This window comes from Rhinolophus sinicus, linkage group LG04 (genome assembly GCF_036562045.2).
Source record: "Rhinolophus sinicus isolate RSC01 linkage group LG04, ASM3656204v1, whole genome shotgun sequence".
Lineage (NCBI taxonomy): Eukaryota > Metazoa > Chordata > Mammalia > Chiroptera > Rhinolophidae > Rhinolophus > Rhinolophus sinicus.
In genome coordinates this window covers 147671218-147686621 of record NC_133754.1, presented here as the reverse complement: position 1 = coordinate 147686621, position 15404 = coordinate 147671218, and the positions used below count along the sequence as shown (strand labels likewise).

The window sequence follows — 15404 nt, the reverse complement described above, 5'->3', positions numbered from 1 at the left end:
CTCTGTTTCACTAGTTTGATGTCTAATAAGCAAAGAGTTAACCCCTCTCAGTGGGAGCTGCTATTTTAGCACTCTTTCCCAGCAGATGTTAAAATGTGAAACCATTATTGAATTAGCTGATGGTTGTTGGAAAACAAAAGCTTCCCTTCAACACATATTTCATTTCTTGCCTGAGACCTTATGTCAAATACTTTGGGGTTCTTGCCAGGTGAAATTTAAATTGAAATTTTGTGTTATAATTTCACTGATTATTCACCAAGCACCCACAGACACCACTTTGCCTTCTAATTTTACTTAATGTGTATTTTTGAAATTATAAGTGGCCATTGGCACCCGTATGTTTCTGAGACTAGTGAAGTTTTTTGTTTGTTTTTGTTTTTTTAGGGGGGAATCAATTAGTAAAATTTTTTTTATTTTAAGGGTTATCTTGAAATATGAGACCCCTGCTTGGTTATTAGCTTTCAAACTTCTGAAAATGTCTTTGATAGCTGATAAAATCTACAGAAATCATAGATGATGAAATAAAACTTCTCCCTGTCAATATTATAAGAATTCAACACTTTTATTAAAAAGAAGAAAAAAGCAAACAAAAACCAGCTTCCTAAGGAAAGTTTAGTACTACCAAGACTGGCAGTTCTGTGATCTTCATACTGGAAAGGCCTGAATATAGCTGCATATTGAGTAGAACAGCCTCTTTATAACTGCCTTCTAAAAGAAAGAAGGGTAGAAACAACAAGAAATCTGCTTTTTAAAAAATTATGAAGAACACTAACATCAATGCACTATAACTTATGTAAAATAAACTGCTAAGTTTGTACAAAATGTCCTTTATTTTCAACAGTTATAGGTTTAGAATTAGGCTTACTTCAAGTGCCCTGTATTAAACAAGTGTTTTTTTTTGTACAATCATCGGTATCAAACCGTATCATTTAAAGGGTAATCGAATGTTATACTTAACATGCAACTTCCTTTTGCCTGCCTTTCACACAACAATTAGAAGGCTGGTAATTCTTCTACTTCAAGAAGAAAAATCAAAATTATAAATGAGTCTATTATATAACAGTTCTGGCTGCAAACCTAATAATACCTATTTCAGAGTAAATACAGACAATGACTAAGACTATATTTTAAAACGTAATTTTGAAGATGTTCATAAGAAACTTTGACCATATTAGATTTGAAAGCCTATATTCTAATCCAGAATAGGTTAGGCCAATTTTCCTTTATCTAAGCAACTGAGGAGTAAAAGCCTTAAGACTGGCAAAAACTTTGTTGTTGTTTTTACTATAAAAGACAAATAAGCACTGTAATAAAAATGCTTGTACATCAAATCTTGCTTTCTACATTTTTACTATACCACATGCAGTATTTAAAAAATTGTGCCAACTCAAGCCTGGAACTCTGTTTCTCAGTACTTTGAGTGATTATAGTTCAATCGTATAACCATGTCTTTTGTTCTCAAGTACTGCAGGGTCCTGTGAATTGTATCTAGAAGTCTAAGTCTCTGCAATAATCAAGTCTCTGGTGATTTAAAAGCAACAATAAAGGAACTCAGTTGAATCTTCTTCTCATTGGTGTCAACAGAAAGTCTGTACTCAATGTCTGCCATTTTGGTCAATAAATGTATTTGAACTGATGATGGAAAGTCAGTTCTATGCACAAAAAAGGGTATCATATAATGTCAGCCTCTTCAGAGTTTTCAACTCCATACTATTTGTATAGGCTGTGATGAGGCCTTGATTCAACATCTGGTCCAGAATGTTAGCAAAATCAGATTTGGAGTGTCCCATATACATTAGTCTGTTTTATCTCCCTCCCCAAAGCCATTTTGGTACTCTGCAAGATATTAAGAGACCTCCACATATCTCCATTAGAAAGAATTACAAGTGCTTTCAATCCATCTTCACTACTGTAAACTTTCTCTTCTTCGATGGTATGTCCTACATAGGCAACAATAAGTTCTGGGCTCAAAGGAAAATTTCAAACATAGTACAGCAGGATTGTAATGTAAGGGTGATCATTGACATACAGTTAAAGATGAGACAAAATATAGCATTCTTCATAAATTTCTCAATCTGTTTCAAGCATTCTGAGCACTATGAGTCATGGCATTAGCTTCTAATTTTAAGCCTTTCTTAAACATTGTTCGGTGCTGGCAAAGCTGAGGATTGGTGCCAGAATGTTATCTATTCCTCCGAGAGTCAGGTGCTAAATTTTTTATCTTTGTATAGTTGTTTAGCACAGGCTAGGATAGTGGATGTCTTCCCTATCGTTGGAGGGTCATTGAGAAGCAGATGGGGCAATCTATCTTAATTGAACAATTTTTGAATGGTTCTCAGGATGTCGAAAACACTAATAACACCAAGTACTGGGGAGGATGTGGAGCAACAGGGACTCTCATTCGTTCCGGTGGGAATGCAAAATAGTACAGTTACTTTGGAAGACAGTTGGGAGGTTTCTATAAAACTAAACATTCCCTTTCCATACAATCCAGCAATTGTTCTCCTTGGTATTTATCCAAAGGAGTTGAAAACTTAAGTCCACGTAAATCCCTGAACATGGATGTTTATAGCAGCTTTAGTCACAATTGCCAAAACTTGGAAGCAACCACGATATCCTTCAGTAGGTGAATGGACACATAAACTGTGTGCATGCAGACAATGAAATCTTACTCAGAGCTAAAAAGAAAGGAACTATGAAGCTGTGAAAAAATATGGAGAAAGATCCAAATTGGCGGATTGGGTAAACGCTATGCCTACTGCCTTCTGGAATCACACCAAAATTACAAATAAATTATAGAACAATCAACCTCAAGAATCACCTGAAGACTAGCTGAACAAAGTTCCTAAAACTCGGGATCTGGGGAAGAGGCCACACTGAGATGGTAGAAAGGGTGGAGACATGAAATGGGCTGACCTCAAACCCACAAATAGTGGTTGAACACCGGGAGGGACACCTCCTTGGCAGAGATCCCCCCAAAGGAGATAGGCATCCCACATCCGTTTTGGGCTCCCTAACCCTGGGATCCTTGTGCCGGGGGGAGGAATTCCCACAACATTGGGCAGTGAAGATCAGTGAGGACTCTGTCCATCCTGGTGGGACAGAGAGCAGTTGGAAAACCAGAAGCCCTCTTACAGGGACCGTATGCAGACTTGCTCGCTTGCAAACACTCACCCAGTCTCCTGTAGAGGGGCGGCATCTCCAAAGGCACCAGAGACATACAGGAAAAGACTCAGTTGTGAGGCTTCAGGGTGAGAGCTGGGGGAACCAGCCATTGTCCTTGTGTGGAGCCAGCCTCACGTGCAGCCTACCTGAGGGCTCCATCTTTGCTGTGTTGTGCCCTACCCCAAAGAGCCAAATCTGAGACCACATTGGTCTGGTAAAATCGGAACATGCTCATCACCGTAGTGGCTCCCTGAGTCCATGCGGTGCACAGCTGGTGCTGTGTCACTGTAGGGGGGGGGGTGCTCTCTTGGCTGCTGAGTGCTAGCCCCACCCTGCAAGCTGCAAAAGACTTTTGTAGCAGTGGACAACCTGGGTTAGCCCCGGCCAAATTTTCATGGTGAGCAGCTAGCTACATCCTGCACCACAGCCCCTCTGGGGTGGCTCCTGGGGACCTGGGAGCCTGAGGCAAGTGGTGGTGGCCATGGAGATTTCAGGGCATTTTTGCAAAGTAGTTGCAGTCCTGGCACTGGTGCAAGTACTGAAACTGCATTAACTTTGTAAAAAACCATTGCCCATGCCCCATACTTCCCAGGAACCCACCCTACCTAGCTTGGGCTACATTGCCAGCACTGATTGCCAGAGCCTCTGGAAGCTCATTGTTCTTTCATCACCAACGTTGTTTACATCTATGGTGTGTAAATGTGTTCCATAGGTGATAAATATCAAAGAAATGTGAGAACTTTGATATGGGCACATAGCGTATAATTGAAAGGTGGATGGCAACATGTTTCAATGGGCTTTTTCACTTGATTGTAGTGTAAAAAATGGGATGCATCACACATGCCAGATGATAATTGTGAAAGTTGGGTGAGGGAGCATGGGAAGATATATCATTCGATCTGCTCTTGTGTGTGTGTTTAAACACTTCTGTAATAACAAAAATTTAAGTAGAAAATATGTTGGGTATCCTATAAGGACAGGGGTGAGGGTGCAAAAGGATTTCTGTGAAAGTACATCAGTCCATCAAGACTAAAGTTTAACTATCTCTCAATATGGCGATTTTAGGAAGTGTCCTTCATTTTTTTTTTTTTTTTAAGTTATGAAGTAAATCTCTTTCCATATAACAGGAAGGAAAACAAAAGGAAGAACACAAAAGTGTTGGGTTTTTATGAAGTATTTCAATGAAAAGTTCCCATCTCATAGCTTCTAGCTCCTCTGTGAACAGTGGTCCAGCAAATCTGTTGAGCAAGTGGAGATGGCCCCAATTTGAGGGAAGTAAGCGAGACTTGAAATAGGTTTGAGTAGCATTGGAGAGAGAATGGACTCAGGAAACCGTGACCTAAGCTCCGTTTGCTTTGTTCACATGTTAGTAAGCATGGGATAATTATCTGTGGAATGAATGAATGATTTCCGGATAGTTCTGGGGCTGAATTTATCTGGATATTAAGCAGACTCAATTGTGGGATTTAATCCAATAGTGATCAGTTACTTTTAGGAAGGCATTTCTGGATAAATAGAGTTCAAATTTTGCTAAACATGAAAAATTAAATAAGCTTGGAAGCAACTCATTTGTAGTAGAGCTTTTTAAATGTTGGTTATGCAAGAGACCATCAAGTGTACCTTAGAGAGTGAGGAAAACAAGAGCTGGGATTGACAGGGATTGACAGAGAGTTAGTGGAAAAATGAATGAACTGGAGTTTAAAAATGAACAAGGGGCACATAAGTTGGAAGGCCAGGGGGATGAGGCCAAAGGTTGGAACGTCAGACTGTATTATTCCAGGTGGCAGAGGTGTTCCTGGTAATAAGCTCTATAGTGTGGAAGTAACTGCCCTGGAATGAAAGTAAAGGATCCTAAGATGATATGATGCAGGAACTGGGAGGCTGAGTCATTGCCTGCTCAATCCACATGGATGTTAGAGCCCTCCGCTGCCTTTTCACCTCTCAAGTTCCCTCCCATGGGCCAAAACCCACCTTTTGTCCCTCTCAGTGCCACCACAAAATCTTCATTTTTTTCTGTAGCCCCAAGCTTCAGATATTGTAGGGTCAGGGTTGTAACTCTGGGCATGCAGATACAAGTGTGGTAGTGAGAGACGGCTGTGGTGGACACCTCTTTTGCTTTGTTTTTGTCCTTACAGGATTCACACATCTTACTGGAAAAGCTACCTCAACTGCTCTATGGGACACTCACTCCATTTTTGAGTCTCAGTCTCTACAAGTGGAGCTGCGTTCCCTCCAGACCTCTCTCGTAAGGGTGGGTATGTGTGCCGTCTTGGCTAATAAAAGCATTCCATGGAAGTCCACAGTGAGCCCCCAAATATCTGTAACCATGGAACTTACCTGTGGTTCATGAGCTGCAGGTGTTCTGGGGGAGATTTATTATGGCTCCGCCATGGCCATGAATATCAAAGGTGATGTTCCATCCTCACAGCTGAATGGTACATGCTAAGGGCAAGAGCTTGTATATTTGCATCAAGCATGGATGGAAGGAAGGCATCAAGATCACCTTCCCCAAAGACAGGGAAGCCAGGCCTGTTGACATCCCTGCAAATACTCTTTTACTACTCAAACAATAGCCCCATGTGTTTTGGTATATGGCATCAGTATGCTGTGTGGTGCTCTGATCAGCCTCAAGCAGGGGAGCTTGAATCAGACTCAGGAAGCTGGGAGCAAGACAGGGTGCCAGTGCGGGGATGATGACACATAGACCTTTGTTCCAGCAGCAAGGTCATTCTTTCCCCTCTTCCTTTCTTCTGAATTTCCCCTTTCCCACTCACTCTAAGGTATTGTTTCCTTTCAGCTTTATTTTATCCCATAAGGTAGGTGGCTGCCTTGTCAACATTCCTACCACTAACAGCTGAACAATGCTTTTGCTCTTCAAAACAAAAATATCATCAATCCAACTGCCTGGGGTGGCAACCACTTCCCCAAGGTGACTTTCCAGTAGGGAAACTTCAGTGTCAAGTATAAAGGATGCTTCCCCAACACACTAACATGACCTAAGAGGCAGACTTATAAGCAGCATCTATGCTCTTCCTAGACTCCACCCCATCCAGCCCAGGATCCATTGCAACAACATCCTCCCCCCAAACATACCCACTGAGGGGTCACCCATCTGGTGTCCTCTAATCACTGACTTCTACATAATGATCAAGCCTCTGTTTCTTCTTCTCTGATACTTTCTGAAAATATATCTGTCTTTGACCCTATTCAGATACAGAAGGCCCGTGTGCCCCACCGCCCTAAAGGGTATAACACGTCCATGAGGGGGAAAGTGTGGGCTGCTATATGTGGTCCTCAGGGCTAAGCTAAGAGGCAGGAGACACAGCCCATCTCCTCACACTTCATCAGGGACGAAATGGGCACATGATACCTATTTCTCAACTAGAGCTCCAGGGGACTGGTCATCTTTTAGAAGCCAAAGGAAGCAATCAGTAAGAACTGAACTAACTCCTTCCTTTTCCTAAGCTCAAGCACTGAGTTACCCAAAACCCATGCCTCCAACGTAGTACATGGAAAAGACATCACTATTATTGGAGAAACATTTATTAGGAAGAATCAATTCTCCCCACAAGGAAGAAATTCATTGGGGGTGGGAAAATGTTTTCCCTGGAAATTCTAGAGAACAATTTTGTGTCTCAATAGCAGAGACCCATCTCTGAAAGCACTGCCTTCAGCAGTGGTGAGAGCTGAAGTGAGGCCCCTGGCCAGCTTGTCGTCTGCAGGTGTGGCATGGATGGGGCACAGCCACCCTGTGGGGCCTGGATTGGAGGTACTTCTGACATAAGAGCTGCTCCTTAAATGCTGCAGCTGTCTGGGATTGTCTGTCCTTGTCTCGGATTTGTCTAAGACTTGTAGAGCTCTGGCCAGAAAAGCCAGCAGCTTGTTGACATGACTTTGTCACCTTACACCTGAAAGGATGCCCCTGGATGGGCCCTGCCTGGGCTGGTACTTGTGCCTTCTGCTGAGCTTGCCCAAACTTCCCTGGGGAGGAAAGGCGCTCTTGAGGGCAGGGCATATCTGTTGCATGCGACACCCCAGTTTCTCCTGTAGAAACTTCCCCGTGATTTTCCGGCCTTTGGTCGGCCCAGTCAAGGCCCTTGTACTTTTAGCCGGGCCTCTGCTCTGTGTAGATGATACAAGGCTGCCCTTTTCCTGGGAATTTTCTTGCTGTTCGCATATTCGCCCAGGATGAAGGCCCTGAAAGAAGCGATTCATTTTTATTCTGAAAAGTCTTTCAGGGGGAAACAGCTCCCCCTGTGCCAGGGTCTGGGAAGACTTGCTCCCCTAGCATCTCCTCTAATGACATGTCCTGAGTAGAAACGCTCTTCCTTCTAGGTTGGGATGTTTCCTGGATCGCCTCCAAGAAGCGCTTCGGATTTGGGGCCTTGACGGCTCACTTTCTTCTTAGTTTGTGGGAAAAATCTTCTTCTGACACCACTTTAAGACAGGGAGCCGAGGCTCCTGCCGCTGCTGCATGCTGACCCCTCGGGCCTCCAAATGCATGTGCAGCACCTGGGAAGCTCCCAGGTCCACACTGGAGACACCCTGAGCTGAGTCAGGGAGGCTTTGTGAGTCAAGCCGTTTGAGACAAAGGACACGTCACTGCGTCGGCCTTGGGCCTGGCTACGCTCCCTGTTCTCTAGTTCAGATCCTGGCTCTGTCCGTCCCCACAGATACATTTGTTATAATCAATGAAACTACACTGATAGATCATTATCACCCAAAGTCCATAGTTTACATTAGGGCTCACTCTTGTTGTTCTACATTCTATGGGTTTTGACAAATATGTAATGACATGTACCTACCATTACAGCATCATGCAGAATATTTTCACTGCACTAAAAATCCTCTGTGCTCTGCCTACTCAGCCCTTTCTTCCTCTATTCCCTGGTAACCACTGATCTTTTTACTGTTTCCATAGTTATGCCTTTTTTAGAATGTCGTATAATTGGAATCATACAGTATATAGCATTTGAGTGGCTTCTTTCACTTAGTAATATGCATTTTAAACTTTCTTCATATCATATTTTTATTAGTTTCAGGTGTACAAAACAATATAATGATTAGACATTTACACCCCTCACAAAGTGATAACTCCAAGTCTTCTACCCATCTGATACCTTTCATAGTTATAACATTATCATTGACTACAGTTCCTAAGCTGTACTTACATCCCCACAAGAATAATCAGGTGACTCTGCTCAAGATTAGACGTACCCTAAGGACTTGACAGTCCTAGCTCTCACCCTGCCACCGAGGACTAAGGGAATCATTAGCTCAGTAACCTATCTCAACCTTTGGGGAGTATCATGGACTGAAAGTTTGTATTCCCCCCAAAATTCATATGTTGAAACCCTAAAACCAATGTGATGTTCTTAGGACGTGATTAGATCATGAGGGTGGAACGCTCATGAATTGGAATAATGTCCTTTGAAAAGAAACCCCAGAAAGCGTCCTCACTTTTTTTCTTTTTTTTTACCACATGAAGTGGTGGGGAGAAGACAGCTGTCTGTCTATGAATCAGAAATCGGTCCTCACCAAACATTGAATCTGCTGGTGCCTTAATCTTGAACTTCCCAGCCTCTAGAACTGTGAAAAATAAATGTTTGCTGTTTAAGCCCCCCCAGGTCTATGGTATCTTTATTTTATTATAGCAGTCTGAACTGACAAAGACAGAGATTTCTACAACTGTTATGAAGTTCATGTAGACGTCAGGGGCTGTCTGTGTTATAGAGTCAGAAAAAGTGGGCTCAAAATACAAAAAATATGAAAGATTGAAATAAAAAGAGAAGATACTTTATTTTGAAACTACTGGATTGTTTTGTGAAAAGATGCGTGTGTGTGTGTGTGTGTGTGTGTGTAGCATGTCACAAAAGTGTTTGTGCAATTTAAGCTTCACTAACTGTCGTGTAGGAGACCCTGCTCGCTGCACCATTTGTCGTGCGGGACGGCCTGCGGGGTCTCTGCTCCCACTCCCCATACAAGAACGCAGGATATGGTGAGGCCAAAAAAGAACACCCACGGAGCCATAGGTAGGGGAGTCATACCACTATATTCTCTCTGGCGGCACTATACTCTCACTGGGGGCTGGATCCACACTGTCCGCAAACCGCCATCCACACTTGCCAGCCCAGCCGCCATCTTCTTGCTAGCCCCCATGCTTTCTCTTCTCTTCTTCTCCTAGCATAGCCACAGCAGTTATATTAGTGGCCAATGGCTCACTGGTTACAGCTGACGGCCAACTAGCCACAGCTGATGGCCATCCAATCACAGTTAATGGCCATTTACTACCTGAGCCAGCACCTGTCTATGTGAGGCCGAGAGCCTGGAAACTACTCTCTGGGGCTCCGCCCCCACACTAACTTCAGAGAAGTAAGTGCTACAGACTTACCCCCAGGATCATTTGAAGGTTTAATTATTTACATTTATTTTATACTGATTTCAGTTTTGTGAATGTTGAATAATGAATTCTTCATTTTAATTATTTGAGTCAACCCCTCTGATTGAAGAGAGTAAAGGCTAACTGAAACAAAAATCTAAAAATTGCTATTCAACATTCAGAAAACTAAATATAAAAGACTTTAATTTCTGTATCTGGGGTCATGTAAGGCAAAGCATTTTATATGAAAGAGGGATTTGAGGACATATATGATCCTGCGTGTAAATGGCTGGGTACAAGCAAACATTCCAGGCAGAATTTCAAACTTTATAGGTCATGGATGTGGTAAGCCTCAAGTCAAATTCTCCACACAGTAAAGGGGGACCCAGGAAATACCTGGGCTACGGGTGGAACAAGCAGAACATTTCATTAAGGTAAATATATGATATGATGAAGAGTGGATTGGAAACTAGGATGAGTAGGGTAGAGGAACCTAGAGGCCCAATAGGGGTGGAGGGATCTGCTTGGGCTGATGGGTGAGGGGCCAGGCATGGTGTCACAACACTTTCTGACTCATCCATAGTCTGTGAGGCAGGCCTGGCAATAAAGTCAAGAGTCTGCATTCTCAGAGCTCAGTTGCCTCAGGCAGCTTGGGATTCAGATAATGGAATTCACACGATGGAATGTTTTCACATTTCTGAATAGCCTTATTGAAATTTGTCTGAACTGTGGCTCAGTATCTTTACAGATTATCCTCACTTGCCTGTGTGGGTTGTGGTCGTTCCTTATGTTCCTGTACTACCTGTTAGGGTCTCCATCTTTACCACCTGTCTTGGAAACCAAAAACATCCCAAAGGAAAGGAACCCTGAGTGAGCCTGTGGGGACAGAGCTAGGAGTGCAGTTTCCAGGCTCTCGGCCTCACATAGAAAGGTGCTGGCTTAGGTAGTAAATGGCCATCAACTGTGACTGGATGGCCATCAGCTGTGGCTAGTTGGCCGTCAGCTGTAACCAGTGAGCCATTGGCCACTGATATAACTGCTATGGCTACGCTAGCAGAAAATGGGAGCTAGCAAGAAGATGGTGGCTGGCAAGCGCGGATTGCAGTTAGCACTGCGGATTACAGTTAGCAAGGGGAGTTGGTCGGTTGGCATAAAAGCGGACAGCAGGTCGTACGTGGTGTGAATCCAGTCTCCAGTGACACTATAGTGGTATGACTTCCCCATCTATGGCTCCATGGGTGTTCCTTTTTGGCCTCACCGTGTCCTGCGTTCTTATGTGAGGAGCGGGAGCTGAGACCCCACAGGCTGCCCCGCGTGACACATGGCGCAACGAGCAGGGTCTCCTGCATGACACCCCACACGACAGTATCACTCTGGTGAGGGCTGTTGATAGTGGGGGAGGCTGTGCATGTATGTGGGAGTGGGGCAGGGCTTATATGGGAGCTCTCAGTGCTTTCCACTCAATTGCTATTAACATATAACCGCTCTGACAAAGTCTATTAATTTTTTAAAATTCTGTTTAAATCCTTATTTCACCACTTACTAGTTGTGCAACATTAACAAATAACTTCTCTAGGCCCCCATTTTGTCATCTTTACTATAAGACAAGAGAATCTATCTCAAAGGTTTGATGTAATAAAAGAATTATAATTCAGATAAAGTGCTTACTATAGAGTTCAGCACATAGTAAGCACTTAAATGTTAGATATTACTATTATTTTTATTTCTTTCATCTTACGGTGGTGGAGATCTCATTGTCTCTCAGAGTATGGTGTTTTTGCTGACCAAGGAAGCAGGTGTTTAATGTTTAGAATTTACCTGACACCCTTCCCCCAAATGGAACTCAACAGACTTATGCTGGAGGTGAATGTGAGCTAGCACACTGGTTTGAATAACTGATATGTACCTTGAAAAATTCCTTCCACATGAAATATTAATGTGTGTTTTTTTTCTTTCAGAAAGCTACTCTGCCTCAAGGCTTCAGGTGTTTCTTCTTCTCATGTCAACAGGTATTTTCAAAATTTTACTGGATTTTAAACCAGCATAATTTTTAAAAAGCATGCTGGTTTTTTACATTGCCTCAAAACTGGGTGCTTTGTTCTCTGTGGGAACTACAATCTGGGGTGGGGGGGAGGGAGGGCAAAATTTGTATCACTTAAGAACTTCACAGTGAACAAGAAAACTTTTGATTCCAAATGACACTTACTGCCTTTGAACTTCTAGATTAGTTCATTTCTTTGAGGTGTAAAATTAGAATTAAAAAAAAAAAGAACAAGAAGAAGAAGAGAAAGTGAATGCAAAATAATGAGGAATTGCAAGAACCCAGCTAAAGGCCATCAGTTGCCCAGGTGCCTTTATTTGCTTTGTGCAATTTGTTCTGTATGTCACACAAAAATGTGGTTTTTATTTCCAAATGACAAGTGTAATGGAGTGCTTTGTGAAAAACAACTGCATTATCCAATGTATTTTATGGTAGAGTCTCACTGACAACTCATGTTTATCAAACTAAGATACTTTATATTAGGAGAAAAAATAACAAAGCCTTTTGAAAACATACAATTGGGGAAGGAGGTAGCTCTGAACTTGATGGGGTTTCTGACATTACTCCCATTGTAGCCCAACTCTCGGAGTGAAGCTTATTAGAACTTGGTAGGATTAATTTCAGGGACTTATAAAATATGGTCTTGTTCCGGGAAATCCTGCCAAGCCTCAGGTAGTCTAGGAACCCTCTTCGAAGCAAGTGGAGCTTCAACTACTGAACCATTTTAGATTTTCTCATGCACAGTCCTTGGCACATATTAGATTGAGGCTCAACAAATATTAGCTAAATAGAAATCTAAATGTATAATGATCATCTTTCTAGTGGAAGACATTATGGCTTAATGTGTCACAGGTATAGCTACATCACCAGTAAGTATGAATAAATTTCTCATGACTTTCTACTTCTCACTAAATACAGTTCCGTGCTGTTTTCTCTCCTCCTCCTCTTTTCGTGCTATATTCTTTCCTTGCTTTTATGGTGGCCAGTGGCACACATGGGAATTCTGTTCTTTGTGTATTCGTCTCATCATCAGAAAGATTGCTGGCCCTTTAGTCATCAGGTAATGGAATTGGGGGATGAAACCCACCTAGGGTGATTTCAAAAGCTGTGAAAGCCTCAAGGTGATATGCCATCCGCTGATTATGCATAATGTCATATGCAATTAAAAGTTAAAATTTATCATTAAGGTACCACAAGAAAATGAACTTAATAATTAATCAATCAACAATCAATATTACTGAATGCTTGCTTGATACTGTAGCTTGATCAACTGGAGTTGCCAGAGAGGTTGGGAAATGTGGTCTTTAGCTGGGAGGCATGGTGCTCAGTTCTATTACCAAAAGGAAGAGGAGAGTATGGATATTGGGTATAATTAGCAGTCTCTGCTACAGGAGACAAGACTAGAGGCAAAGAAATCAATTAAGAGATCATTAAAGCAATAATTGTGGCCTGAACTAGGTTAGTGTACATGATAATAAGGAATGAAAAAGTATTTGGAAGGAAGAATTGACAGGACCTGGTAATTTATTGAATATGAGGAACAAAAGAGAGTAATGTAGTCAGTTCATTGCTTAAGAATACGTTGAGTTCATACTATGTGTCAAGCATTGCCCTAGGTGCTGGAGAGACAGTGGTGAAGAAATAAATGCTCTTCTTGTCTTAAGGAACTTAGAGACTAAGGTGTGATTGCAGATTTCCATTGAAGCAAATTGCATGGCCGTTCATTGAGATAGAGAATATGGAAGAAAGAGCAGGTTTGGGGGAAAGTGATGAGTACATGAAAATCATAATAAACTTGAGATATTGGTGGGACAACCAATCAGTGATATTCAGGAGATGTTGAGCATGGGAATCTGAATCTCAAGAGAGCAATTGGAACTTGAGATAGTTATATACTGGGGACCATCAGGACAGGTGATATTTTATAGCCATGTGAGTATTAAGATTGCCCAAAGAGAGTTACAGAGAATGAAGAGAAGAGAGCCTCAGACATAACATACCAGCATTTAAGGAAGAGCCCATAATGGAGAAGGAATGATCAGAAGGGCTAAAGGAAAACTAGGTGAATCCATATCATGAAAGCAAAGGGAAGAGAGTGCTTTAAAAAGGATCAGATACTTCCAAGAGATTAAATAAAATGGAGACTAAGGTGGGATGATGAGAGAGGGTGTAGAGTGAGGCAAATACAGGGTGGCAAGGGGGTGTTTTTGTGACTGCAAGGCAGTCTTTTTGTTTTGACTTAAAGGTGGGAGAGAACTGAGCATGTTTAAATGATGATGGGAGGGAACCAATACAAAGGAAGACATTGGTGATAAAGGAGAGAGGATCAAGCTCCTGAAGGTGGTAGTTGAAGTGAAAAATGGAGTTTATATAATAAGTAGCCTTATAATGATGGGGCCCTTTCTTCTTTATGAACTGAGAAAATTAAGAGAGTGTACGTAGCTATATATCCAGGCATACTCATGAGTTTGCACCAGAAAGCAGAGCAAGTTACATCTGGAAACTTTTTTTTTTTTTTTAGCCTGTGAAGGCAAACTCATCAGCTGACAGGTAGGGGGTGGGGAAGCTGTGGGTTGGAAATTTCAGGAAACTTAGAAGAATTGCTTGATAATAAGGAGGGAGCCAATTGTGCACAGGAACATTTTCAACCCCATTTTACAGGTAAGAAAACTGATGCCTAGGAAAGATCAATAACATTCCCAAGGTTACATGATAGAGCTGAGGATATAGCATCTTATTCTGAACGTTGTGCTGTTGCTGTTATATCGTATTTGCTTTACCTACGTCCCTGAACAATATTCAATGATAATGGTACATTAAGAAACAAACCCATTTCGGACCTTTTGTAAAGAAGATTAGAGCCAAGGGAAGGTAGAGAAAACAAGCCTCCTTTACTAAAAAGTATTTTTTTCTATGTGTCTGAGGGGTCCCTCACAGCCACTCCAGGAGCTCCCATTCTGCTAACGTAACTATTTGGAGATGGGACTGTAGCAGAGACATTTACCTCTCCTCAAATATCCACATGTTCTGCCACATTTTCCAGCTCTAACAGATAGACAGGACCATACGACTAGTTCCAACCAAAGGCTGTTAAGTGGAAGTGATATGTGTCACTTCTGGGCTAAACCATTTAAATGCAACCCTCCAGCTCTCTCTTCCCCTGCTGAGGCAGGCAACATGAAGGCCACATGTTCCCGATGACATAACTACAAAACTAAAACTGCCTAGATCCCTGACTCACCACTTGGAAGGGAACTGACCTAAAAAGATGCCGGACCCCAGAAGATTTTGTATGGGTGAACCACTCTTGAGTACAGCATATCTTGGCCTATTTTGACTATTACAAGCTCTATAATGGAAGAGCTCTCTGGCTATACATAGTTCTATTTCTGAATCAGTAGAAACCATTCTGTTAGCCATATTTCTGACCTCAGAGTCAGAAGTCGCTGCTTGAGGTATTATTGCTGTTTAACATGAATTAGATTCCCAGATTTCTTCCACTTCCCACCTTTATCCTACTATATGATCTTAGGCAGTCACCTAACCTTTTTTCCATTAAGGTTTAATTAACTGGGAAAACAGAACAGAGCAAAACAAACTTTACTCTACTTTGAATAGATACTGAAAGGAATCACTAATAAAAGGATGGAAAGGTGCTTTGACTGCAAAGGATAGGAAGCTGCTAGGTGCTTTGTTGATGGGTGCCACAGGTATGCAGAATATTGATCCTTTTCTCTTTGAAAGTTCTCAGTACTTTAATGAGAAAACTAGTAATTACTATGTCCTGCCACTTGGTGAAGAGTCTGTTGGAGGGATGGG

The 15404-nt window shown here is 42.1% G+C and overlaps 1 pseudogene; it reads right to left on the bottom strand.

The window, feature by feature from the left end:
• Window positions 1–1496: 1496 nt before the first annotated feature.
• LOC109449911 (replication factor C subunit 5) lies at window positions 1497–2474 on the bottom strand (annotated as a pseudogene).
• Between the last annotated feature and the right edge of the window lie 12930 nt (window positions 2475–15404).